Here is a 25,863-nt window from a genome sequence, read left to right as displayed (position 1 = left end):
AAGCGGGGCCGCGGCTCCAGATGGGAGGAAGGCGGGCGAAGGAATGTGGGGCCAGCTCCCTCCCCTTGATCCCAGATAGCTCCCCTGGGCCAAACGCCGAGAGGTTTTAGAGTTTCTGGACGGGGAAGATTGCAAAAAAGTCTCCGCAACCTTCTCAACCTCTTTCGTCTTCTAGGGAAACCACAAAACTTTCGAGAGGAAAGGGGTGGCGGGGGGGGAGCTCTCCTCCGGAGAAAAAACCTCAACAAGCGGAGAGGGCACAAAGGCTCCCCACGCCGCGCCCCGAGCCCCTCCGGCACCCTAAAGGCGGTCCGGGGTGGTGGGAAAGCACCAAGCGCTGGGAGCGCGTCGGTGGGTCCGGGACGGCGGGGCCTCCGCAGGGCTCCTGGCCTTCGATGACCTCGGCTGAGACCGCGAGCCGCGCGGCGGAAAGCGGAGGAACTCCCGTCCGGCCCTGTAGCCGCCCGCGCCGCGCCCCAAGTCACCCGCCGCCCCTTCGCGTCCGGGCGCTCCAGCCGCGGGGCCCCGGAAGCTCCTGGTCCCTGGCCTCCCCTGCTGGGTTCGGGGCGGTTGGCCGTGGACGCGCCCCGACTCCAGTCCCTTCCGTCCAGCCGCCCGCCCCAGGATGTCCCCCCACCGCAGCCCCGCCGTGGCCAGGAGGTGTGGGCGGCCACGCCGGAGGGACCCACGGCGGCGCCGGACGCCCGCCCTTCCTAGGCCCTGGCCCGGCCGGGGTGGGCCGGGACGTTCCCTGTTGCATAGGCATTTATTTATTCAGCAGCTACTACGTGCTGGCCTGCACTGCCGAGGGACCGGACGCCTGCCCCAGGCGGGACAATGCCGGGTGCAGCGCTGGCGGGGCCTGGACCCCAAGCTTCAGGGTCCCCAGCCCCTCAGTCAGAGGGGGCGCCTCCCAGGCCTCGGACTCCTCTCCAGCCGGGTCTACACCACCGTCCCCCGTCATCTTCTTCTGGGTTACTGAGCAGCTTCTTTTAAAATAGCAACACCGAGGAAGGCCCCGAAGCCCAGTCTTGCACCTCGTGGTGTGAAGTCGTTTAATCCTGCCCGCTAATACGTAAGGACTTTCCACCGTGTGCAGGACTCCGCGCTGGGCAGGGGCTCTCGCAGGGTTTGAACCGACCTCCGCCTCCCCTGCGGGTTCACAGGCCTGCGAGGGAGTCGCGTGAAGGAGATTCGCTACTGTGTGAGGCTGGCCTGCGCGGCGTGGGCAGTAGCTGTCCGGGGCTGGGGACAGCTTTCGGCTCCCCAGGACATCCCGTCGGGGCATCTGCGGCCAATCTCGAAGGTGGAGAGGCTCAGGGTTGGAACAGACTTCACGGAAGGGGTCCTAGAAGAGGAAAGGGGTCGTGTTTGCCCTTAGAGCAGTCTGGGCGTGAAGCGGAAACTGTAAACCACCAGAAACTCTGGAGAGCTTGGAGCACCTGGGAAGGAGCAACCAGAGTGGGCCGGAGGTAGGGAAGGAAGGCACCCACGGCGAATTTGCCCGCTGTGACCGCATTTAGGGCGGCCGCTTGTGCAGCCAGCCTTCTGGAAGGTAGGCTTTGCGCTTGGTGAAGAGAAGCCCCCACCTCCGGATCTGTGTTCCGCCCCAGTCCATTCATCAGGAGGTGATCACACAAGTCAAGCTTCTCTAGTTCCCAGTGGAATGAGACGCCCTGGTGGGGTCTTAAGGTTGAACGTTTGAATACTGTAAAAAAGATGGGACCTGCCTACAATTAATCTCTCACACTACTGAGCGAATGTGCGTTGTTTTGGACTTCCCTAAATTGGCCCAAATGCATAGCCAACACTTGAATTGCGGTGTACTAACAACATCATTCAGCACCAAACCAAACCATTCTTATTTAAACCTTGCTTCCTAGCTTATTTATTTCCCAAACAACTTGAAAACATTTGTTATACTAAAATGTCTACATCTTACTATTAAAAAAAAAAACAAAGTAACACACTTTGCTGCTGCCGTAATTTTACGTCACTGAGATGAACTATTCTACAATACTTGTAATTTCAAATTTGTTAAACTTTCAGCTAAGTAGTTTTACCTAAATTCTAAAACCAGTGAGGAATCCAAAATAGCACGCAGCATTAAATGACGTTTATTGTTCCATAAATCTTCAGACTTCAAAAAGAAACGCTAAATAGACAAACAGAACTCTAAAGCAATTAAGAGACAAGCTCGCTGCTTCTTCCCCACTGACTGGCAAGGAAACATTTGGTCATACAAAAGCCATTAAAATGACGGAAAGGAGAGTTGCCACTCTCTAGCCTTTTTTGTTCTGATCAAGTTTGAACTCTGCTGTTCGGAGTTCACACAATTTACGTAGTAACAGACCTTCAGAGAATTCCTAACGGTCAAGACAGTGAAATTGCATTTATATATGTAAAAGGAAAAGAAACATGAAGATTATCCCCATTTTAGAGGTGGACACATTTAGATTTGATTTGGGCTCCAGATGATCCTTGGCAAAGAAAGATGATGCAATCCGGTGTCCAGGACGCCATATTGCCCTAGCCTGGAACCGTGTTCTAGCCGCTGAAGAGCCTGTTCTGTGGCTTTCAAAGTTCTTTTCTCCTAGCTTTACGTTTTCTCTCCAGCGCTAAATCCGTGAGGATAAGCCACCATAAACAAAGCTCCCACTGTCAATGTCCTAATCTTGAGTGGCAGGAAAATTAGTAATATCAAAAATGGGAGTAGACAGTGAAAATTATTTTAAAAGATAATTCTATTATGTACAAATTTAAAAGTTATCAGGTGTGCCGGGCGTGGTGGTTCACGTCTGTAATCTCAGCACTTTGGGAGGCTGAGGTGGGCGGATCACCTGAGGTCAGGGGTTCGAGACCAGCCCGGCCAACACGGCAAAACCCCGTCTGTGCTAAAAAATACAAAAATTAGTCAGGTGTGGTGGCAGGCAGCTGTAATCCCAGCTACTCGGGAGGCTGAGGCAGGAGAATCGCTTGAACCTGGGAGGCGGAGGTTGCAGTGGGCCGAGATCCTGCCACTGCACTCCAGCCTGGGCAACAGAGCAATACGCCATCTAAAAAAAATAAAATAAAAATAAAATATATCAAGCACACCTATAGTCCCAGCTGCTCAGGAGGCTGAGGCAAGAAGATCACTTGAGGCTAGGAGTTCAAGGCACTATAACCGTGCCTTTGAATAGCCACTGCACTCCAGCCTGGGCAACATAAGGAGACCCTACCTCTTAAAAAAAATGTTTATATGTACACACACACACACACACACCTTTAATCCAGCAATCCCAGTACAATTATTTTCCTGTGACATTAAAGTTGCTCAAGATACACAAGGATATTCACTGAAGCGTGTTTGATAATAACAAAGCCAGAAAAACCACCAGTAGCCATCGGTAAGAGACTAATTAAATAAATTATGAATTATCCATAGTTAGCAAGCATTTTAAAAGCATTAGATAAACATATATGTGCTGGTAAGGAGAGATCTCCAGTATATGTTAAGTGAAAAAAAGCAAGGTGCAAAAAGACACTTGGCTGGCTAAGGTCAGTGGCGTTACAATCCAGTCAGTTCTGGAGATGGGGCCAATCATAAAATGTAAAGAACACAGACAGCCTCCTGTACACTTCCTTCCTGTCAAAGGAAGAACACAGATAGTAAAGGAAGGAAATTCTTATAGAGGATTAGTGCTGTCAGGGAGATCCATCAGAGAAGTATCATGAGGTAAATAATCATTAAAGAAAAAGGATGGGGAGAGATGAGCATAGACATGAGTTTAAAATGGACAGGCGTGGCGGGGCATGTTTGAGGAAAGAAACGGGTGTGCAAAGTTCAAAGATGAAGCTAGCACGAAAGAGCCCAAGACTGGCTGGAGCCATCCAGTTCGGAGGCTGTTGTGATAGTACAGGTATGAGACAGATAAGGTCTGGATCAGAAATAAGGCAATGAAGGATGAAAAGAAATGGTTTGGCAAGAATTTGCAACTGATTAGATTAAGAAGAGAGAGGCAAATAAGCTAGAAGGAGGAATCTGAGGTGAATCCAAGATTTTAGACTGTCAAAGGGCTGGAAAAAATGAGGAAGTCCAAAGGGGGATCTGAGATGCAGTTGACTTTAGAAATTAGAGATACCCAGCAGAAAGTTAAAGGTCAGGACTAAAGCTCGAAGCAAAGGTCAGGACTGCAAATGTATGGCTGAATGTCTATCATCTAAAAGTCTGTAGAGAACTGAGTATGCAGGAGTGAACCTTGGGAGGGAAACATCAGTGCAAGTCAAATAGAATTAAGTAAGCCATCTATAATCCTATTTTTGGCCTTCCATAATTTGATATAATTTTATTTCTTTGTACAATGTGGTCTACATTTTCAGTTATGTGTGTAAGAATTAGTTGTTAGTGTATGAACCGTCTTCACTATGCTAGTGAGTCAGCTCTGCGTAGGACAAGATGAACTGGTTTTCAATATTTTAATATCCCTTGTTTCTTCAAGGAGATCAGGGATTATACACTTTTCAAATTCTAAATAAAAGAATGTGCTTTGTTTCTTAATCAAACTAGTGGCATTTTTTTTCTTGGCAACTGAACTGCTTAAAACAAATATCTCTAATTATTGTGATTAGGTAACCCCAAGCTGCAATTCTAAATTTTATTGTCTAGACAGTCCTTAAGAAGAAAGGCATGTGATCTTTAAAAATTCCCACTGCTGGCCAAGCGTGGTGGCTCACTCCTGTAATCCCAGCACTTCAGGAGGCCGAGGCGGGTAGATCATTTGAGGTCAGGAATTCGAGACTAGCCTGGCCAACATAGTGAAACCCCATCTCTACTAAAAATACAAAAATGAGCCAGGTGTGGTGGCGCATGCCTGTAATCCCAGCTATTCGAGAGGCTGAGGCAGGAGAATTGCTTGAGCCTGGGAGGTGGATGTTGCAGTGAGCCAGGATTGCACCACTGCACTCCGGTCTGGGCAACAGAGCGAGACCCTGTCTCAAAAAAAAAAAAAAAAAGAAAAAAAAAGAAAAAAAGAAAAAAAAATTCCCAGAGCTGGGTCAAACCAGAATCCTCAATTACCATAACCACTTCCCTTGCAGTTAATGATTACACCAACACCTTAGGCAAAAAGTCATTCCCATTTAATAATAAGCAACATCAAACAGATTCTGTTTTACCTTATTTACTGCAGGTAGGAGACCGACATTGGGCAAATTTTGTGGTTGCTAGGAAAAAAAAAAAAGAAGTGAACATTTAAAATATCTGTCTCATTAGCAAAAAGAAGCAGAAGCTCAAATACCACGTTTTTATACATATGAGGGTCTCAGAGGGCACCTCTTGTATTCTCTGTAGGGTAGAGCTTTAGGGTGAATAATTCATGTACTTTTTTTCTTTTATTTTTTTTTAATTATATAAAAAATAGAGATGGGGATCTCACTATGTTGCCCAGGCTGGTTTCGAACTTCTTGCCTCAAGCAATCCTCCTGTCTTAGCCTCCCAAAGTGCTGGGATAACAGCATGAGCCACCGCATCGGGCTTACATTGTTTCTTATGTAACGAAATAATATGAGACTCTGTTTTCCTTTGACCATCTTTAATTTGCATCCTTTTTTTCTGTTCCAACTTTATAGTCTGGAAAATACCTTCTTTAAAAGACAGGATTGGGCCGGGCATGGTGGCTCATACCTGTAATCCCAGCACTTTGAAAGGCCAAGGTGGGAGGATCACTTGAGCTCACGAGTTCAAGTCCAGCCTGGGCAAGAGGGTGAAACCTCGTCTTTACTAAAAATACAAAAATTAGCCAGGCGTGGTGGCAGGCTCATGTAGTCCCAGCTACTCCAGAGGCTGAGGCAGGAGAATGGTGTGAACCCAGGAGGCAGAGCTTGCAGTGAGCCGAGATCGTGCACTGCACTCCAGCCTGGGCAACAGAGCGAGATTCTGTCTCAAAAATAAATAAATAAATTAAATAAAATAAAAAATAAGTAAGAAATCTGACCTATGTATTTCTTGAGACACATCCAAGAGAGTTAGACTCTTTTTCATTTGAAAAATGTGAAAATTGTTGAAAATTTGAAACGATAATAAAATGAGTACCTATGTATCTGTGTTCCAGATTCACCAGGAGAGATTGCCATTTTACCACATTGCTTTTATTTCTCTCTATGGAGATGTAGGTTTTTTTGCTCAACAATTTGAAAATAAATTATAGACATCATGACACCTGACTTCTAAATACTTCAATACTGAAAATAAGGCCATTCTCCTATATAACCATAATGTTTTTTTTTTCAGATGGAGTCTCACTCTGTTACCCAGGCTGGAGTGCAATGGCATGATCTTGGCTCACTGCAACCTCTGCCTCCCAGGTTCAAGCGATTCTCCTGCCTCAGCTTCCTGAGTAGCAGGAATTACAGGCGCCCGCCACTATGCCCAGCTAATTTTTGTATTTTTAGTAGATACGGGGTTTCACCATAATGGCCAGGCTGGTCTCAAACTCCTGACCTCAGGTGATCCACCCACCTCAGCCTCCGAAAGTGCTAGGATTACAAGCGTGAGCCACTGTGCCTGGCCTATAACTACAATATTATCAAACCTAAGAAATTAAAATTGATACAGCAAATATTATCTAGTATACAGCTGAATATGGTTTGGATTTCTGTCCCTGCCCATATCTGATGTTGAATTGTAATTTCCAGGAGCTGGGGCCTGGTAGGAGGTGACTGGATCATGGGGGCGCGTTTCCTCTGAGTACTGTTCTGGTGATAGTGAGTGAGCTGTCGTCATGAGATCTGGTCGTGTAAAGGTGTGTGGCACCCCTCCCTTCTCCCTCTCTTCTGTTCTGGCCACGTAAGACATGCCTGCCTCCCCTTCGCCTTTTTCCATAATCAATAAGTTTCCTGAGGCCTCCCCAGCCATGCTTCCTATACAGCCTGCAGAACCATGAGCCGATTAAACCTGTTTGCTTTATAAATTACCCAGGCAGTAAGATAACAGACTAATATAGAGCTCATATTAAAATCTCCTCCATTGCCTCAAGACACCCCCTGTAGCTATTTTTTTGTCTGTTTGTGTAAAACAGGATCTGGGCAAGTTCATCACATTAAGCTTGGTTGTCATATCTCTTCAGTCTCCTTTAATCTTGATCATTCACCTCCTTAAAAAAAAAAATATTTCATGACAACGACATAGAATCTAGGCCAATATCCCACAATTTGGTTTTAGAGTATTTCCTCATTAGATTCAGGTTCGCATTTTTCTTAAGAAAACTTTATGGGGAGGTTGTATACTTCTCCCTCCATCACATTGAAAAGTACGTAATGTCAGTTTTGTCTCATCATTGGTGATACTAAATTTGATCATTAAGTGGTACCTGACAGGTGTATCTGACACCATTTTAAAGGCGTCTTTTCCCTCTGCAATTAATAACTGTCTGTGGGGATGGTACGGTAAAACTATGGATATCCTCTTCCTCATCAAATCTTTCATTCATTGGATTTGACATCCATTGAAGATCCATGCTTGAATTAATTATTACATTGATAGCTCCAAAATGGCAGGATTTCTTCTACATTTTTGAGCCAGCATCTTTATGTGGGGAGACTTTTCCTATTCCTTCCTGCCATTATTACTATTTTTTTTAATCATTAGGGGCACTGGGCGTGGTGGCTCATGCCTGTGATCCCAGCACTTTGGGAAGCTGAGGTTGGTGGATCACTTGAGGTCAGGAGTTCGAGGCCAGCCTGGCCAACATGGAGAAACCCCACCTCTACTCAAAATACAAAAATTAGCAGGATGTGGTGGTGCATGCCCATAATCCCAGCCACTCAGGAGGCTGAAGCAGGAGAATTGCTTGAACCCGGCAGGTGGAGGTTGCAGTGAGCTGAGATCATGCCACTGCACTCCAGCCTGGGCAACAGAGCGAGACTCTGTCTCAAAACAAAAAAATCATTAGGGGCTTGTCTTAGCTTGGACTGACATAACAAAATACTGTTGACTGGGTGGCCTAAAAAGCAGAAATTTATGTTCTTGAAGTTCTGGAGACTGGGAAGCCCAAGATTGAGGTGCTGGCAGATTTAGTTCCTGTGAGGGCTCATTTCCTGGCTTTTAGACAGCCGCCTTCTCATTGTGTCTTCACATGACACAAAGAAAAAGAAAGCTCTCTGGTGTCTTCTCTTATAAGGATACTAATCCTATTAGACCAGGGCCCCACCATTATGACCTCATTCACCCTTAATTACTTCCTTATTCCAAATACAACCACACTGGGAGGTTATGGCTTCAACATATAAATTGCAAGGGGGTGGCACACAATTCAGTCCACAGCAGGACTCATGGATTATTTTTTTATTTAGTGTGTTATATTCTATTGCCATCATTTAAAAAATTCTCATAACATGTGCATAACAAAATTATTTTTTAAACCATTGTTAAGTGTACAATTCAGGGGCATTACGTACATTCACACTGTTGTACAATGATCATCATCATCCATTTCCAGAACTTTTTCATCTTCTGCAACTGAAACTCTATACCTATCATGACTAACTGCATTCCTCTCTCTCCCCAGCTCCTGAAAACTACACTATCACTGTTTAATCGTGCTCAGATGGTCTTAGATTTGGCCAGTGGGAAGTCCTTTGGCCACAAGCTGGCTCCTATGTCCTTTAACATGGCTCCCACATTCTTTGAGCACTTCCTTGTCTTCTGACATGAGAAGATGTTCTGGCTGTCTTATGATTTCCCTATTCCAGAGCTGGAGTAGGTCATCTCTCCAAGGGCCCCAGTTCCCTTTAGTGGGAAAAGGTAGTTAGATCTGGGCTTCCAGGAGAACTCATTGCTATTGGAGTGTCACCCTCTTAGTAGACGGAGTTTAGACACTGTCTAGGTACATAGTATCTATCTACCTATTGAAAACCACAAGTTCACGCCAAATTCCTTCCATTCAAATCCAACATCTTGGCATTCATTCTAGTTTTATGATGTGGTTTGGCTGTGTCCCCATCCAAATCTCATCTTAAATTGTAATTCCCACAATTCCCACGTGTCATGGAAGGAACCTGGTGGGAGGTGATTGAATTATGGGGGCAGGTCTTCCCTGTACTGTTCTTGTGATAGTGAAAGAGTCTCACAAGATGTGATGGCTTTAATAACAAGAGTTTCCCTGCACAAGCTCTCTTCCTTTGTCTGCCACCATGTGAGATGTGCCTTTCACCTTATGCCATGATTGTGAGGCCTCCCCAGCTAGGTGGAATTGTAAGTTCAATAAGCCTCTTCCTTTAGTAAATTGCTCAGTCTTGGGTATGTCTTTATCAGCAGCATTTAAACAAAGTAATACAGTTTCCCTTCCATATTCAGAACTCCCTTCTACAACAGTGAGAAACCTGACTCTCCTTAAATTTAAAATACTTATGTATTTAGTCAACACCCTGAACATAGCCAATCTCCTGAGGCTACCACTGCCCCCTCCCCAAGGAGATGCCCTTCTTGTGCCTTCAGGCCTCCACACCTCACACCTGGCCAACCCCCTCGGTGGGCTCCCATACCTCGTACAGGCCACCTGCTTGCACAGGCACCCTCTCTTAGCACCCATACCGGGCCCCCCTGTCCTCTCATATACATGATCTCCTCATCTTCTGGGGCTCTGACACCCCACACAAGTACAAGGTACACTCCTCTATGGGGACACCATCTTCACCCTGCTTGTCTTACTCCCCATCCCTGTGGACATTTTTCGGATCCCTCTTGGGCTCTAATACCCATGCCCAGCTGCCCCTCTGTGTAGCCCTTTTTGCCCTGTGCTGCGGTTTAAACATCCCCTCCAAAACTCATGTCAATGGTACTGAGATGGGCCCTTTAAGAAGTGATTACGTCATGAGGGCCCTGCTCCATGAATGAATTAATGCCGTTATAGTCGGGGTGGGTTAATTATCATGGGATTTCAGCCCAGTTTTCCTCTGTCTCCTGTGCATGCTTCCTTGTGATGCCATATATTCTGCCATGTGATGATGCAGCAGGAAGGCCCTTATCAGATGCAGCCTCCCAATCTTGGACTTTCCAGCCTCCAGAACTATGAGCCAAATAAGTTTTTGTTCATTATAAATTATCCAGACTGGGTGCAGTGGCTCACATCTGTAATCTCACTACTTTGGGAGGCTGAGGTGGAAGGATCCCAGGAGTTTGTGACCAGCCTGGGCAACATAGTGAGACCTCTTCTCCATAAAAAATAAAAAATTAGGCCGGGCACGGTGGCTCACGCCTGTAATCCCAGCACTTTGGGAGGCCAAGGCAGGCGGATCACGAGGTCGGGAGATCGAGACCATCCTGGCTAACACAGTGAAACCCCGTCTCTACTAAAAATACAAAAAAATTAGCTGGGCATGGTGGCGGACGCCTGTAGTCCGGCTACTTGGGAGGCTGAGGCAGGGGAATGGCATGAACCCAGGAGGTGGAGCTTGCAGTGAGCTGAGATCGTGCCACTGCACTCCAGCCTGGGGGACAGAGTGAGACTCCGTCTCAAAAAAATAAAATAAAATAAAAAATAAAAAAATAAAAATAAAAAATTAGCTGGGCATGTTGGCGAACACCTATAGTCCCAGCTATTCAGGAAGCTGAAGTAGGAAGATCGCTTGAGCTCAGGACTCTCCCTCTGCTTCCCTTTGTTAGGGAAGCATTTCTTACAAATTAGTGAACATAAGCTTCTCTTTTAGTTTGGTGGGGTTTTTTTGTTTTTTTTTTTTTGGGACAGGGTCTCACTGTATCATCCAGGCTGGAGAGCAGTGACATGATCATTGCTCACTGTATCCTCAAACTCCTGGGCTCAAGTGATCCTCCTGCCTCAGCCTCCAGAGAAGCTGGGACTACAAGCATGTGCCACCATGCCTGGCTAATTTTTCTTATTAAAAAAAAGGGGTCTTATTATGTTGACCAGGTTGGTCTCAAATTCCTGACCTCAAGTGATTCTGCCACCTCGACTTCTCAAAGGGCTGAGATAATAATGATGAGCCACCACACCCAGCCAGAATTTCTTGATGAACTTGTTAAAATGCAGAATGCCAGGTCCCGCTCCCAGAGATTCTAGTTCAGTTGATCTGAGACATTGAAATCTACATCCTCAGCAGGAACCCTGGGTGGTTCTGATTCAGGTGGTCTGAATGAAAACTCTAAGAAATATTTTCTTCTGGAATTACTGGGTCAAAGGATAAGCACACTTAATATTTTGATACATATCGCCCAACTGTCTGCCCAAAAGATTGTACCAATTTGTAGTCCACCAGAAATGCATCGCAATGCATTGTCCCAAACCTTTTGATATATTCCCATTGTACTTCCGTAATGCCCTATAGAAGTAGTTGCTTAATGAACATTGGAGAGGTAGATTGTCTTTCCTCTGGGCCTCAGTTTTCTCATATTAATCAGGATCTGGATTAAATCACTTTTTCGGAATTTGCCTGATGGGCATTACTTGGAACTCTTGTTTAAAATTTTTATTCAGGCCAGGCACAGTGGCTCACACTTGTAATCCCAGCACTTTGGGAGGCCGAGGAAGTTGGACCACTTGAGCCCAAGAGCTTGAGACCAGGCTGGGCAACATGGTGATACCCTGTCTCTAAAAAAATGTACAAAAATTAGCCAGGGGTGGGAACACGCACCTGTGTTTCCAGCTATTTGAGAGGCTGAGGTGGGAGTATCACTTGAGCTCAGGGGGTTGAGGCTGCAGTGAGCTGTAATCACACCACTGCACTCCAGCATGGGCAACAGAAACAGACCCTGCCTCAAAATAAATACATAAAAATAAAATTCTGATTCATGGCCAGGCACAGTGGCTCACACCTGTAATCCCACACTTTGGGAGGCTGAGGCAGGAGGATTGCTTCAGGTCCAGAGTTTAAGACCAGCCTGGGCAACAAAGCAAGACCCCTTCTCTAAAAAATGAAATAAAATAAGGCCAGGCGTGGTGGCTCACACCTGTAATCCCAGCACTTTGGGAGGCCGAGGTGGGTGGATCAAGAGGTCAGGAGTTCGAGACCAGCCTGACCAATATAGTGAAACCCCGTCTCTACTAAAAATACAAAAATTAGCCGGGCGTGGTGGCGGGCGCCTATAGTCCCAGCTACTCGGGAGGCTGAGGCAGGAGAATGGCGTGAACCTGGGAGGCAGAGGTTGCAGTGAGCCAAGTCGCGCCACTGCACTCCAGCCTGGGTGACAGAATGAGACTCCATCTCAAAAAAATAAATAAATAAATAAAATGAAATAAAATAAAATAAAAAATAAAATTCTTATTCCCAGGCTCAGATTTATTACCTCAGACTCTCCAAGGAAGGGAATGAGAGTCTGTGTGTTTAACAACGACCTTGAGCTTCTCTTGAGCAAGTTCCACATTACTCCTTTGATTAAATGGGTTTTATACATTTAATGTATAAAAAACTGCCTTGATTGACTCTGAATATTCTCTTCCATTCTACAATATTTTGATTTTGCCCAGCTTTACAAACTTTATTTAATTAGGGACCTATAGCCATGAAACTTTAAAGAAAATAGTGCAATAACCATGGATTTTAAAGAAAATAGTGCAGGCTGGATACAGACAGAGTAGCTATAACACTCAAATGACATATGTGTGAATGATAGATTCAGAACATAACTTTTGTACCTTTGTCAAGGCTGTTTCATATATTTTTACTTTTTAAATTTAATTTTATTTTTTGAGACTGTTTCTGTCACCCAGGCTAGAGTACAGTGGCGTGATCTCAGCTCACGGCAACCTCCACTTCTTGGGCTCATAAGATCCTCCCACTTCGGGCTCCCAAGTAGCTGGGACTACAGGTGCAGGCTACCACGCCTGGCTGTTTTGTTTATTTATTTATTTATTTCTATTTTTTGGTAGAAATGGGGTCTCGCCATGTTGCCCTGACTGGTCTCAAACTTCTGGGCTAAAGTAATCCTCCCACCTTGGCCTCCCAAAGTGCTGAGATTATAGGCGTGAGCCACTGAGCCTGGTCTATTTTTCTTTATTTATTATATTGATTTATAAATAATATATACAAACACTCTTAAAATTTTAATTTGTCAGGCCCCTGTTGGCTGTTGATATTTCAGTCAAATAAATCTTTTGGTATAAACTTGTTTCTAAAGTTAATTCTTGAGCACTTAGCATGAGACGGGCACTGCTCTGAAGTGTTTACTTGTGTAAACTTCTTCAATTCTCCCTTCAGCCCTATGGAATATTCATTATTATGACTCTTTTTTGAGAGGAGAAGAAACTGAGGCACAGATAGTTTAAGTCATTTACCGAAGATCACACAGCCATTAAATGACAATGCCGGGATGAAACCCAAGGGACAGGCTTCAGTGTCTGTGTTCCTAGCCATATCGCAGTGGAGCAGTGGTTAATATGCACGATTATGAAGAGGGCACATTGTCTCCTTACTTTCTGTCTCCATTCAAAACCTAGTGATTATTACTGGCAAAAGTTTAGGTAGAACTGAGCCAGGGTTCTCACTAACACAGAAAGAAAGTACAAATAAGCGGCCGGGCGCGGTGGCTCACGCTTGTAATCTCAGCACTTTGGGAGGCCGAGGTGGGCGGATCACGAGGTCAGGAGATCGAGACCATCCTGGCTAACACAGTGAAACCCTGTCTCTACTAAAAATACAAAAAATTAGCCGGGCGTGGTGGCAGGCGCCTGTAGTCCCAGCTACTCAGGAGGCTGAGGCAGGAGAATGGCGTGAACCCTGGGGGCAGAGCCTGCAGTCAGCCAAGATCACGCCACTGCACTCCAGCCTGGGCGACAGCGAGACTCCGTCTCAAAAAAAAAAAAAAAAAATACAAATAAGCAAGAGGGAAGTCTAGAATGAATCCTGTCATACAGGATTAGGTTGGAGACATGGGTGTGAACTCATGCATGGATGGATAGATAGATAGATAGATAGATAGATAGATAGATAGATAGATAGATAGATAGACAGACAGAAAATGAGATATGTGTGTGTATGCTTGGGTTAGCATAGACACATGAGTTTCTGAGCTTGTGTTCCTAGAAGGTTTAGAAGCAATGCCACTCCAGTCATAAGGAGGATACCCAGCACCCAGATCTTGGTTGCTAAATACCATTCTCTAATAAAAGAAATCAGGGGTCCTTGGAAAAATGGCTGATTTGATTCTAGAGATAGAGGAGGGAAAATACAAGGTGAGCCTGGGAATCTTGCAGGCTCAGAGTAAGGAAGTGCCCAAGAAACAAAACAAGGAGGGTGCATCAAAGTCACACAGGAGTCATCTTTAAAAAGTCTATAATGATCAAAGCTGACACAATTTTGAGCAACAAAATAAATACACAGAATTGGATTATGTATTAATCAGGGTTCTGTAGAAGAACAGGACTAATAGGATAGATGTATATATAAAGGGGAGTTTATTAAGGAGTGTTAACTCACATAGTTACAAGGTGAAGCCCCACAATAGGCCATCTGCAAGCTGAGGAGCAAGGAAGCCAGTTGGAATCCCAAAACCTCAAAAGTAGAGAAGCTGACAGTGCAGCCTTCAGTCTGCGGCCGAAGGCCTGAGAGCCCCTGGCAAATCAGTGGTTTAGGTCAAAGGGTCCAAAAGCTGAAGAACTTGGAGTCTGATGTTTGAGGGTGGGAAGCATCCAGCACCGGAAAAAGATGAAGGCTGGAAGACTCACCCAATCAAGTCCTCCCACCTTCTCCTGCCTGCTTTATTCTACCAGTGCTGGCAGCTGATTAGATGGTGTGCACTCAGATTGAGGGTGGGTCCGCCTCTCCAAGTCCACTGACTCAAATGTTAATCTCCTTTGGCAACACCCTCACAGACACACCCAGAAACAATACTTTGCATCCCTCAATCCAATCAAGTCGACGCTCAATAATAACCATCACAGATTATAACCCAAAACAAAATAAACGTATGTGAGTCCAAACGCATTACATAAATTAATGAATAAATAAATAAATGGGGAGAAAGGACAAATCTTCCTCGCATAATTCTAAATGATACATGTAGATACTTCTCCCTCCATGAAACAAAGCCTAATCCCTTCCCTCTTGGTTGTGGGCTGGAGTTAGTGACCCATGTTTTAAAAATAGAGTAGGAGCCGGGCTCAGCGTCTCATGCCTGTAATCCCAGCACTTTGGAAGGCTAAGGCAGGCGAATCATCTGAGGTCAGGAGTTTGAGACCAGCCAGGCCAACATGGTGAAACCTCGTCTCTACTAAAATTACAAAAATTAGCTGGGCATGGTTGTGGGTGCCTGTAATCCCAGCTACTCAGGAGACTGAGGCAGGAGAATTGCTTGAACCCGGGAGGTGGAGGTGGCAGTGAGCCAAGATTTCGCCACTGCACTCCAGCTTGGGCGACAACAGCAAAACTCCATCTCAAAAAAAAAAAAAAAATTGAGTAGGGAAAAATAACTTTACGGTGGAGTAATCTGGCAAACACTGCCTAATTAAGCGACGAGGTTGATATTACTAGTGATAAGTCACGTTGGTAGCATGTACCCCTGGTATGATGTGATGAGAAGGGCATTTCATCCTGATATAGGCTTCCCCTGAAGTCCCTAACTCCAGCCTAATCCTCAGAAAACATTAGACAAACCCAGAGTGAGCAACATTCTATAAAACAAGTCATAGAAGACAAGGAAAGACTGAAAAACGGTCACAGAACAGAGCAGACTAAGGAGATATGATGACTAAATGCTTTTTGGATTGGATGCTAAAACAGAACAAGATATTGATGAAATCCAAATACAGTGTGGAATTTAGTAAACAGTAATGTGCTAGTGTTAATTTCTTACTTTGACAGATGTACCATAGATTTGTAAGATTTTAGCATTAGGGAAGACTGGAGAAAGTGTGCATGTGAATGGTTCATCCTACAACTTTTCTGTAAGTCCAGAATATTCCAAAGTAAATAATTAGAAACAGAAAAATAGCTTAGGTAGAGCTAAGACAAATGCTTTTTTTTTTTTTTTTTTGAGACAGACTCTCGCTCTGTCACCCAGGCTGGAGTGCAGTGGCACAATCTCGGCTCACTGCAACCTCCACCTCCCAGGTTCAAGCAATTCTCCTGCCTCAGCCTCCAGAGTAGCTGGGATTACATGCGTGCACCACCGTGCTGGGCTAATTTTTGTATTTTTAGTAGATACAGGGTTTCATCATTTTGGCCACCTGCCTCCCAAAGTGTTGGGATCACAGGTGTGAGCCACCGTGGCGGCTTTTTTTTTTTTTTTTTGAGACAGGGTCTTGCTCTGATGCTCAGGCTAAAGTGCAGTGGTGCGATCTCAGGTGACTGCAGCTTCAACTCTCAACCTCCTGGGCTCAAGCGATCCTTCCACCTCAGCCTCTTGAGTAGCTAGGACTACAGGCATGTGCCACCACACCCAGCTAATTTTTGAGTTTTTTTTGTAGAGACGGGGTCTCCCTATGTTGCTTAGGCTGGTCTCAAACTCCTGGGCCAAGTGCTGGGATTACAGGTGTGAGCCACTGTGCCCAGCCGGCAACAACTGCTTTTCTGTAAGATCAAATATCGTACTGGAACAAGAAATCAAATGATGTGAAATACCCCTTTCTAAAGATATTGTTGTTTTTTGTTTTTGTTTTGTTGTTGTTGTTGAGACAGGCTCTCACTCTGTCCCTTAGACTGGAGTGCAGTGGCACGATCATAGCTTACCGTTGCCTCAAATTCCTGACCTCAAATGATCTCCCACCTCAGCCTCCCAGAGCTCTGTAATTACAGGTGTGAGTCACCTCACCTGGCCCTGGCAATATCTTGAAATGTGCAAAGGCAATCATTATTTTTTATAGCAGGTAGGTCGGTCTGCTACTAGGGGAGGAGGCTGCATCATTTGCTGTCTTGAGATTTCTTCCAGATCTATGATTCCAACTTAATAGGAATTTGATTTAATTCAATTTATGTGGCCAGGAGCGGTGGCTCACACTTGTAATCCCAGCTCTTTGGGAGGCTGAGACGGGCCGATCACAAGGTCAAGAGATCGAGACCATCCTAGCTAACACAATGAAACCCCGTCTCTACTAAAAATACAAAACATTAGCCAGGAGTGGTGGTGGGCGCCTATAGTCCTAGCTCCTTGGGAGGCTGAGGCAGGAGAATGGTGTGAACCCAGAAGGCAGAGGTTGCAGTGAGTCAAGATCACGCCACTATACTCCAGCCTGGGCAACAGAGCAAGACTCCTTCTCAAAAAAAAAAAAAATTCAATTTATGCAACAGTGGCTAGTAATCTATGAATGCTAAGAAATATATGTCATATAGACTATTCTGAAATAGAGTATACTTAGTAATAATAACTTTTATTGTATTGTATAATCAAACCTCATGAAATTACACTTTTTGGTACAAATAAGAGTAATGAAAAAAATTTTAACACACATACAAATCTTTTACTAGTACTGATTCTAAATAATTTTGCTTGCTTTTCTAGTTTATTTGGACTAACAATGTCTTTTAAACATCCAACATTCTTGAGTGGCTGTTTTGCATAAGACATTTTGTAGTATGTTAGTTGAACTGGTGAGAGTCATGGATTAAATGCTAAAAAAGATAAAAAAGAAACATTCACTGAATTATTTCAGATATAAAAATGAGGTGCATATAAATGCCTATTTAAGTATGTAACACAACACATCTGTGTACTATCGTCAGATAAAAGTCTTTTGTTTGTTCTTAAAAGTTCAGTATGATGTAGAGGAAATAAAGTCCAACTGTTCAGACAGCCAAATAGCAGATGAAACAGATGGACTCTGACCAGCCATAAAGGCCAGAAAATTCTCCTATTTTGGCTCTTAAATTTTAACAGGCATGAAAAGACCATTTTTCTCCCATTGTGATTATGATTTGCATAGCTGTATGCTTTTTCATTCTTATATACAGACCCATTAAAGTCTATATTATGAATAGCAGAATAATAATTTATAAACACTTAAAATAAATATGAGAGAGTGAGCACCATAATTAATTTGGGCTCGATGCCCAGAGAAGTCACGCATTCAGATGTTCTTGACTGAGACATATACACTAGAGCCACATATTAGCCAAACCTCTTGGTGGATTTCTGTTCAACTCAATGAAGGCAGACAAATGTACCACAGCACTGATATTGATTCATACTGAACCGTAGAAAGATTGTCCAACTAAAATGATTTTGTAGGCCAGTATACACAAGACAATATACATGTGTGTTTGCAAACATGCAGTTAAAAGGCATAGCCTTCTGATCACTGTTAGCTTTTAAACAATCTGGCCAGTGTTTGATTTTTTAGTGAAACAGCTACAAAGTTCACTTCAGCGTTTTGCTCTGGTCACTCAATTAAAAAAAAAAGTGTTGACAAGAGATATGGTAGAGATACAACAGGGTCTTTTCCTTTTGGCAGAGGACATTCTTGGACTGTTTTGAAAAGTCCAAGGTGCAAGCTGGAAGACTCTTCTTACAAAGCTGCAAAGGGGAGACGCAGCCTCCTACCTGTCAGCCTAGTTGAGCTTTTGGTTCCATTTAAGGGTTCCTGGGGTGTGAATGTCTTTGCTACCCTGGCTTCATTGGGAATCAGTAACTCCCCTGCCTGAATGTCTCTGCAAGTGTCCAGAACCAGGACCCTTCACGTGCAGGTATAAAGAGCTGTTGAACTATGAAGAATAGGAATGGGTGGAACCCTGAATCCCACAACCCTGGTACATGGAAAGATGCAGCTAGAGAGCTTAACTATTATTCCAGAATCTACAGAATTCTCTCCCTTCTCACTTCTTTTTCTTTGAATGACACGGAGACAGCAATATCCCCAGGCATAAATTTGGAGACATGTATAAATGTGTGTGTTGTATTCCTTTTTCTCATTTCTCTTCTGGTTGTATTTCTTCTAGTGTATGTGTGCCCCACAGCTTTTCTTAGGAGCACTAGGCGAAACTCTAGTAGCCTAGGGAAAAAGCCTGGGCTTTGGGGTCAGACAGATCTTGCGGGATTCCTGGCTGCACTGCTTACTAGTGGGTGACCCTCACAGTCATTTTACTTTGCGTTCCCATCTTCTTATGCGTTGCATAGGAGCAAAAGCGCCCACCTCACAGAATCGCAGTGAGCACTGAGACAATGTGTCTGACATCAGGTGACAGTCAGAATTAGTTCACTTTCCTGGCTCCTGCTGCTTCTCCATCTTCTGCCCTCTAACAGTCTTGTCTGTCTTTGCCATCTCTTTCTGTTTATCTCCTTCCCCAACACGAAATTTGCATTTTCATGGCCAAAAAAAAAAGTATGCTTTTGGCCGGGCGCGGTGGCTCATGCCTGTAATCCCAGCACTTTGGGAGGCCGAGGTGGGCGGATCACCTGAGGTCAGGAGTTCGAGACCAGCCTGGCTAACATGGTGAAATCCCGTCTCTACTAAAAACACAAAAATTAGCTGGGCATGGTGGCACGCACCTGTAATCCCAGCTACTCAGGAGGCTGAGGCAGGAGAACTGCTTGAACCCAGGAGGCGAAGGCTGCAGTGAGTCGAGATTGTAGCATTATACTCCAGCTTGGGTGACAGAGTGAGACTCAGACTCAAAAAAAGAAGACAAGAGGCTGGGCGTGGTGGCTCACGCCTGTAATCCCAGCACTTTGGGAGGCTGAGGCGGGCGGATCACAAGGTCAGGAGATCGAGACCATCCTGGCTAACATGGTGAAACCCCGTCTCTACTAAAAATACAAAAAAATTAGTTGGGCGTGGTGGCGGGCACCTGTGGTCCCAGCTACTCGGGAGGCTGAGGCAGGAGAATGGCGTGAACACGGGAGGCGGAGCTTGCAGTGAGCCGACATCGTGCCACTGCACTCCAGCCTGGGCGACAGAGCGAGACTCTGTCTCAAAAAGAAAAAAAAAAAAAAAGTATGTTTTTAAATAGTTTGACCTTACCAAATAAATGGAAACTTTTAAAGTTTCTAATTTAGAAATCTTGTGCCTTCAGATGTTTCAGTGTCTCTGAAAATACATGCTTAAAATGTGTAATGAACTTCCTTTTTCAGGTAACATCTCAACCCTTTTCCTAAGTTTGGGTACCGCCTGGCGCAGGAGCCTTGATGGAAGGCGGGGAATGTCTCCAGCTAGAGGACTAGAAAGGGGATGCAGGTAGTAAGTAACTTAGCCCAGCAAATCAGATGCTCCCAATGTGCTACTGAACTGGACTCAGCCAATCAGATGCTCCCAACGGGAAGTGACGCAGAGACGAGTGGTTCAAAGCTGGGAGAGCGAAGGCGGCAGCAACACCCATCTGCAGGTACTGGAGGGGTGGGGTGCAGGGGTACGCCGGCCTAGCCCAAGAGGGGGGCCCTCACTCAGTCTTTTCGGAAGAGCCCCACTCACCCTCAGGCAGTTTCTTTCAGGCTTTTGTGGCTTCCTGCGCCATGCAGTTACGCTGGAGAGGGATTTAAGAAGTGAAGATAGAGACATTTTAGAGCCATTTCCCAGCTTTTGTGCCATTGTCCTGGGAATTCTTCTCTCTTAGATAAAAGTGACAGGCTACCCAGCTTCTCGCAGGAATTCTCACCAGAGGGTCCTGTTTGAATTTTAATTTTAGTAACCTGATTTTTATTTCTTTTCCTCTCACTTCTTTATTTCCGTGTATCCATGTTTGAAGGGGTGTGTGTGTGTGTGTGTGCGCGTGCGTGCATCTCTGTGTGTACCTGTGTGTGTTTCTTTCTCCTCACTCTTCTCATGTTAAAGGCTAACCTGAAGTTAAAATAGTTCAAAAAGTCATCTCTGGTTAAAAACCATTAAAGCCAAAACGATAGAAAATCTAGAATTTAACAGATGCTTTTACATATTGCAAGTCAAAAAACCTTTCAGTGGGCCGGGCATGGTGGCTCCCGCCTGTAATCCCAGCACCTTGGGAGGCCGAGGCAGGTGGATCACCTGAGGTCAAGAGTTCGAGACAAGCCTGGCCAACATGGTGAAACCCCGTCTCTACTAAAAATACAAAAATTAGCCAGGTGTGGTGGTGTGCGCCTGTAATCCCAGGTACTCAGGAGGCTAAGGCAGGAGAATCACTTGAATCTGGGAGGCGGACGTTGCAGTGAGCTGAGGTAGTGCCACTGCACTCCAGCCTGGGTGACAGAGACTCCGTCTCCAAAAAACAAATCAAAACAAAAACAAACAAAAAAGGCTTTCAGTGTATAAATGCATTGTTAAATATTTTCTCATTGCATTGTTTTTTCTTTCTTTTGAGACAGGGCCTCACTCTGTCACCCACGAGTACAGCGGCACGATCACAGCTCACTGCAGCCTTGAACTCCTGTGCTCGAGGGATCTTCCAGCCTCCACCACCACAGTAGCTGGGACTACAGGTGCGAGCCACCACACCCAGCTAATTTTTGTATTTTTACAAAACACGGTCTGGCTATGTTGCCCAGGCTGGTCTCAAGCTCCTGGGCTCAAGCGATCCTCCTGCCTTGGCCTCCCAAAGTGTTGGGATTACAGCGGTGAACCACCGCACCTGGCCTTCTCATTGCATTTTACAGTACTTTCCAGAATCACAACCCCAAATGTAAGAAACACAACTTAAATAAACATACATATTTGAAGTCATAATAGGATTGCTCTCTTTGCTTTTTAAATCTGAGACACTTTAACCACCTATTAGTTATTGTTTATTTTCCTTTCTCTTCAAGCTGTCACATCTACCTGCGGAATTCACCTTATACCTTAGAGAGAGCCTGCAGTCAGTGACAGCTGATGGGAAATGCATCTATTCCTTTGAGTAATTCAGCAACATCATTACTTCTCAGGTATCTGTTGAGGGTGGAGCAAGCTAGAAATCGCTGATGAAATTCACTGTGTAGAAGCCGAGCTCGTGGGTTCTGCCACTTATTATCTTTGTGACTTTGGGCAAAGTGTCTCTTGGTGCCTCTGTTTCCTCCTCTGGAAAAAGATGTGCTGATGATAATAGTACCTACTTCATAGGGTGCTTGTGAATGTTAAATGGGCTAATACATGTGAAGCACTCTCCACGGAACCCAGCAGGTAGCATGTGCTGAGGACAGGCTCACCATTGCCATTATAATGCGTATCCCTCAGTTGGCCAGTGGGGAACTTCCAGACCTAACAGCCTGGTATGGGCTGAACTGTGTCTCCCCCTACAAATTCATATGTTGAAAGCCTAATCTCCAGTACCTCAGAAAGTGACTGTGTTTTTGAATTTAGGGCCTTTAAGGTCAAACTGTCCAGGCGCCATGGCTCATGCCTGTAATCCCAGCACTTTGGTAGGCTGAGGTGGGCGGATCTCCTGAGGTCAGGAGTTCAAGACCAGCCTAACCAACATGGCAAAATCCCGTCTCTGCTAAAAACACAAAAATTAGCCGGGCATGGTGGCAGGCACCTGTAATCCTGGCTACTCGGGAGCCCGAGACAGGAGAATTGCTTGAACCTGGGGGGCGGAGGTTGCAGTGAGCTGAGATCGTGCTACTGCACTCCAGCCTGGGCAACAGAGCCAGACTCTGAAAATAAAAAGAGGTAATTAAGGTCAAATGAAGTCATGTGGGTGGGCCCTAATCCAGTATGATTGATGTCCTTACAAGAAGAGATCAGGACACAGACACACAGAAGAAAGGCCACATGAAAATATAGGGAGAAGATGGTCACCTACAAGCCAAGGAGAGAGGCCCTCAGAAGAAACTGACCCTGCTGACACCTTGATCTTGCACTGTTAGCCTCCAGAGTTGTGAAAGGATAGATTTCTGTTCTGTAAGCCCCCCAGCCTGTGGTGCTAATATCTTGGTACTTTGCTTTGGCAGCCCTAGCAAATGAATACACTGTCCAGTCACAAACTCTGTCCTTGCAACTGGCTCCAACCTGGGGTTCTCTGCCCTTGAACCTTTCTGATTCCCCCATCCCTCTAGATGCCCCTCATCTCCATCTCACAGCTTCCTTCGCCACTTTCTGTCCCCAGAGTGTAAAATTCCCCAGGCTCTTCCTCAACACTTTTTCTTTCTGTATTTCCCCGTGAGGATGAACTGATGGTCCATTTTCATAGATCCAACTGCCACCTTTATGCCCAGGAGTCCCAAATCTATAGCTCTAGTTTTACTCCCCTGAAATCCACACAGACTTTCCAAATGCCTGCTAGACATCAGGAGGATATCTTGCTAATATACTCCCCGCCAAGCTCATTGTCTTTTCACCCAGATTGTTCCTCCTGCTTCTCCTCCCTCCCTTAATGCCTTTATCATTGCCTTAGTGACCCCTGCTATGAAATCAACCATCGTTTCCTTCTCTTATCACCCTCTTACCCCTAAGCCCTGTAACTCATTTCCCGCAGTTTCCTTTACTTTCCGCTCTTTCCCCATTCCCCGCTACACAGACCCAGGATTCATCTCTTGCCTAATATTTTTCAATTTCTTCCTAATGATTTTCCCTACCTTTGGTTTCAGATCTCCATTTTTCAGGGATTTTTTCCCCTAAATTACAAATAATATTTTCCTCTTGAAATATCTTACTGATATTTTGTTGCCTAATTTAACAAATAAAGCCCCAAATTACTCCCATTGGCATTCGTGATTTCCATGATCTTTTAAACATCCTTTTCAGCTTGAGAGGATATATTTTGCACAAACTGTGGCTTCCACAAAATCACCTAGTACACTTTACACTGACTGCTGCCGTATCAGACTAGTGCAGAATCAGTGTAAATTGGTGATCCTACAAATAGTAATCAGAGTAATCATTTATCTTCTGCAAATATTACTAGGTCACCCTTGCCTTCTGTAGATTACAACACTTCCCTTCAAAGTAGACCCTATACAGTGAATGAAACAAAGGGGAATTCAGATTTTTTAGTAAGTGCTTTTTTTTTTTTTTTTTGAGACGGGTTCTCATTATGTCCCCCCGGGCTGGAGTGCAGTGGGCAATGGGGCAATCATAGCTCACTGCAACCTTGAGCTCCGGGGCTCAAGCAGTCCTCCCACCTCAACATAAGCCACTGTCCCCAGCCAATAAATACTACTTTAAACTCCATGGAGCTTCAGCACATCTTCTCCAGATCACTCTGTAGGGCTGAGGATAATGGTTTGGGGGAATGCATCCCTCATGTATCTTAGGCATATTTCTAAAACTGCATAATCACCATGGCCATTTCTGATGGCCAATGCCCAGTGCCACTCCTTGGAAAATGTCAAGAATGTAAGACTCAGGTCTGTTGCAATGAAATGCATTTCCAGTGAGGCTAATGATCCTTATATAAATTGTTGGAATTCTTGTGTGAATAACCCTTAGCAGTAATGGCAATGAAATGGAATCTCACTTTACTTTTCTTCCTGGGGGCTTCCAGACCCTCAGGTTCACCATTGCAAATGTTCAGTAGACAGAGTGCTGAGCGTAGGTGGAAAAGAGATCTGGGTGAGGAGTGCAATTTTCCAGGAGAGAAACAGAACTGTACCAGTGGATCCATTGTCAACCATGGAGTTCAGGAGGGGAGGGCCTGACCCTCCCTGCAAGACGCACTCGGAGAAAGAATTCATGAAAAGTGATCCCGACCTTGCAGAGCAAGCATTGTAGTTAATCACACTTAGATAAAGGAGAGCAGCATATTTCTCAGTTACGTTTCCTGTCTTCTCAAGGGTTTAGCCAGATCTCCATCAACATAGCCTAAGAACATTTTGTTTTACTTTCTAATTATTTGCTTTAAACTTTCAAACTATTTTGGTATCATTCTTCAGTATGGGCAGAGAGAAGATTTTTTTTAAGGGTTTCTTTGGGGACCATTAAATATAGTTTTTAATCTGTTTTACTTGATTTTTATTTTAGTAATGCTCAGAGGAATATTCATGTATGAGTAAGCCTGAAATAATAAAGCTTGGACTAATTGTATTTTTGGGAAATAGGTCAATTCACAGCTATAAAAAGCAAAAGGCAACATGTAGTAGCAATAGTTCTATCTGAATGTCGGTCATCTAGATTATTGCTAGCTCACACTTTCCAAGTGTTTTTAACTTGATATTAATGGTTAGAAATGTAGCAATGTAGTTTTTTGGGTAATTTTTGAAGAATAATGACTTCAGGTTAAAATAGGTAGGGAGTTTGGGACCCAAATTCCATCAGTAAGATTCCTTCAGCCGTCCTTCACCTGATTTGAGAAAAGTCATACAAATTCTTACCAAATTATGAACATTTGACTAATGAACATCTATCCACAAAAATCTCCTGGTGGTAGATGGGCTTCTTACCCATCCGGGTTTTACCTGGGACAATTGAGGGGTCACGAGATCATGCTGCCACCTGGTGGTCCACATGGGTAACTAACATCTACCCTCAAACGATTTTCTCGGGGGCAGTTCAGTTCTGCTCTGTTCAATAAATCTTCATTGAGCTTTCACGAAGGCCAGGCATTGTGATCCTTACCCAGGGGACAGATCTGTCTCTAGCTACTTTTCCTTTGTGTTTTGCCATTTATAATTCAGTTTATTTAGTCTCATGCAATTGCTTTGTTGGCACTCATATTCTCTTAAACCCTCCTCTTCCTCCTTGCCTCTCTTAACCCCTGTTTGGCTTCCTTAGAAATGATCATTTCTCGCCGGGCGCAGTGCTCACGTCTGTAATCCCAGCACTTTGGGAGGCCGAGGCGGGCGGATCACAAGGTCAAGAAATCGAGACCATCCTGGCCAACATGGTGAAACCCCGTCTCTACTAAAAATACAAAAATTAGCTGGGCGTGGTGGCGCATGCCTGTAGTGTCAGCTACCCAGGAGGCTGAGGCAGGAGAATCGCTTGAACCTGGAAGGTGGAGGCTACAGTGAGCAAAGATCTCGCACCACTGTACTGCAGCCTGGAGGCAGAGCCAGACTGTGTCTCGCAAAAAAAAAAAAAAAATGATAATAAAAAGATGATTTCGCTTGTTCTTTCTCAA

General features: G+C 44.7%; 1 pseudogene; it reads left to right on the top strand.

Annotated features, from left to right (window-relative positions):
• The first annotated feature begins 28 nt into the window (after positions 1–28).
• Positions 29–25,863, top strand: LOC134758377 (putative uncharacterized protein WWC2-AS2; annotated as a pseudogene).

The sequence above is a fragment of the Gorilla gorilla genome, chromosome 3 (assembly GCF_029281585.2).
Source record: "Gorilla gorilla gorilla isolate KB3781 chromosome 3, NHGRI_mGorGor1-v2.1_pri, whole genome shotgun sequence".
NCBI lineage: Eukaryota > Metazoa > Chordata > Mammalia > Primates > Hominidae > Gorilla > Gorilla gorilla.
Note: the sequence above shows the minus strand (reverse complement) of the source record. Positions and strands in the feature narration are given on the sequence as shown.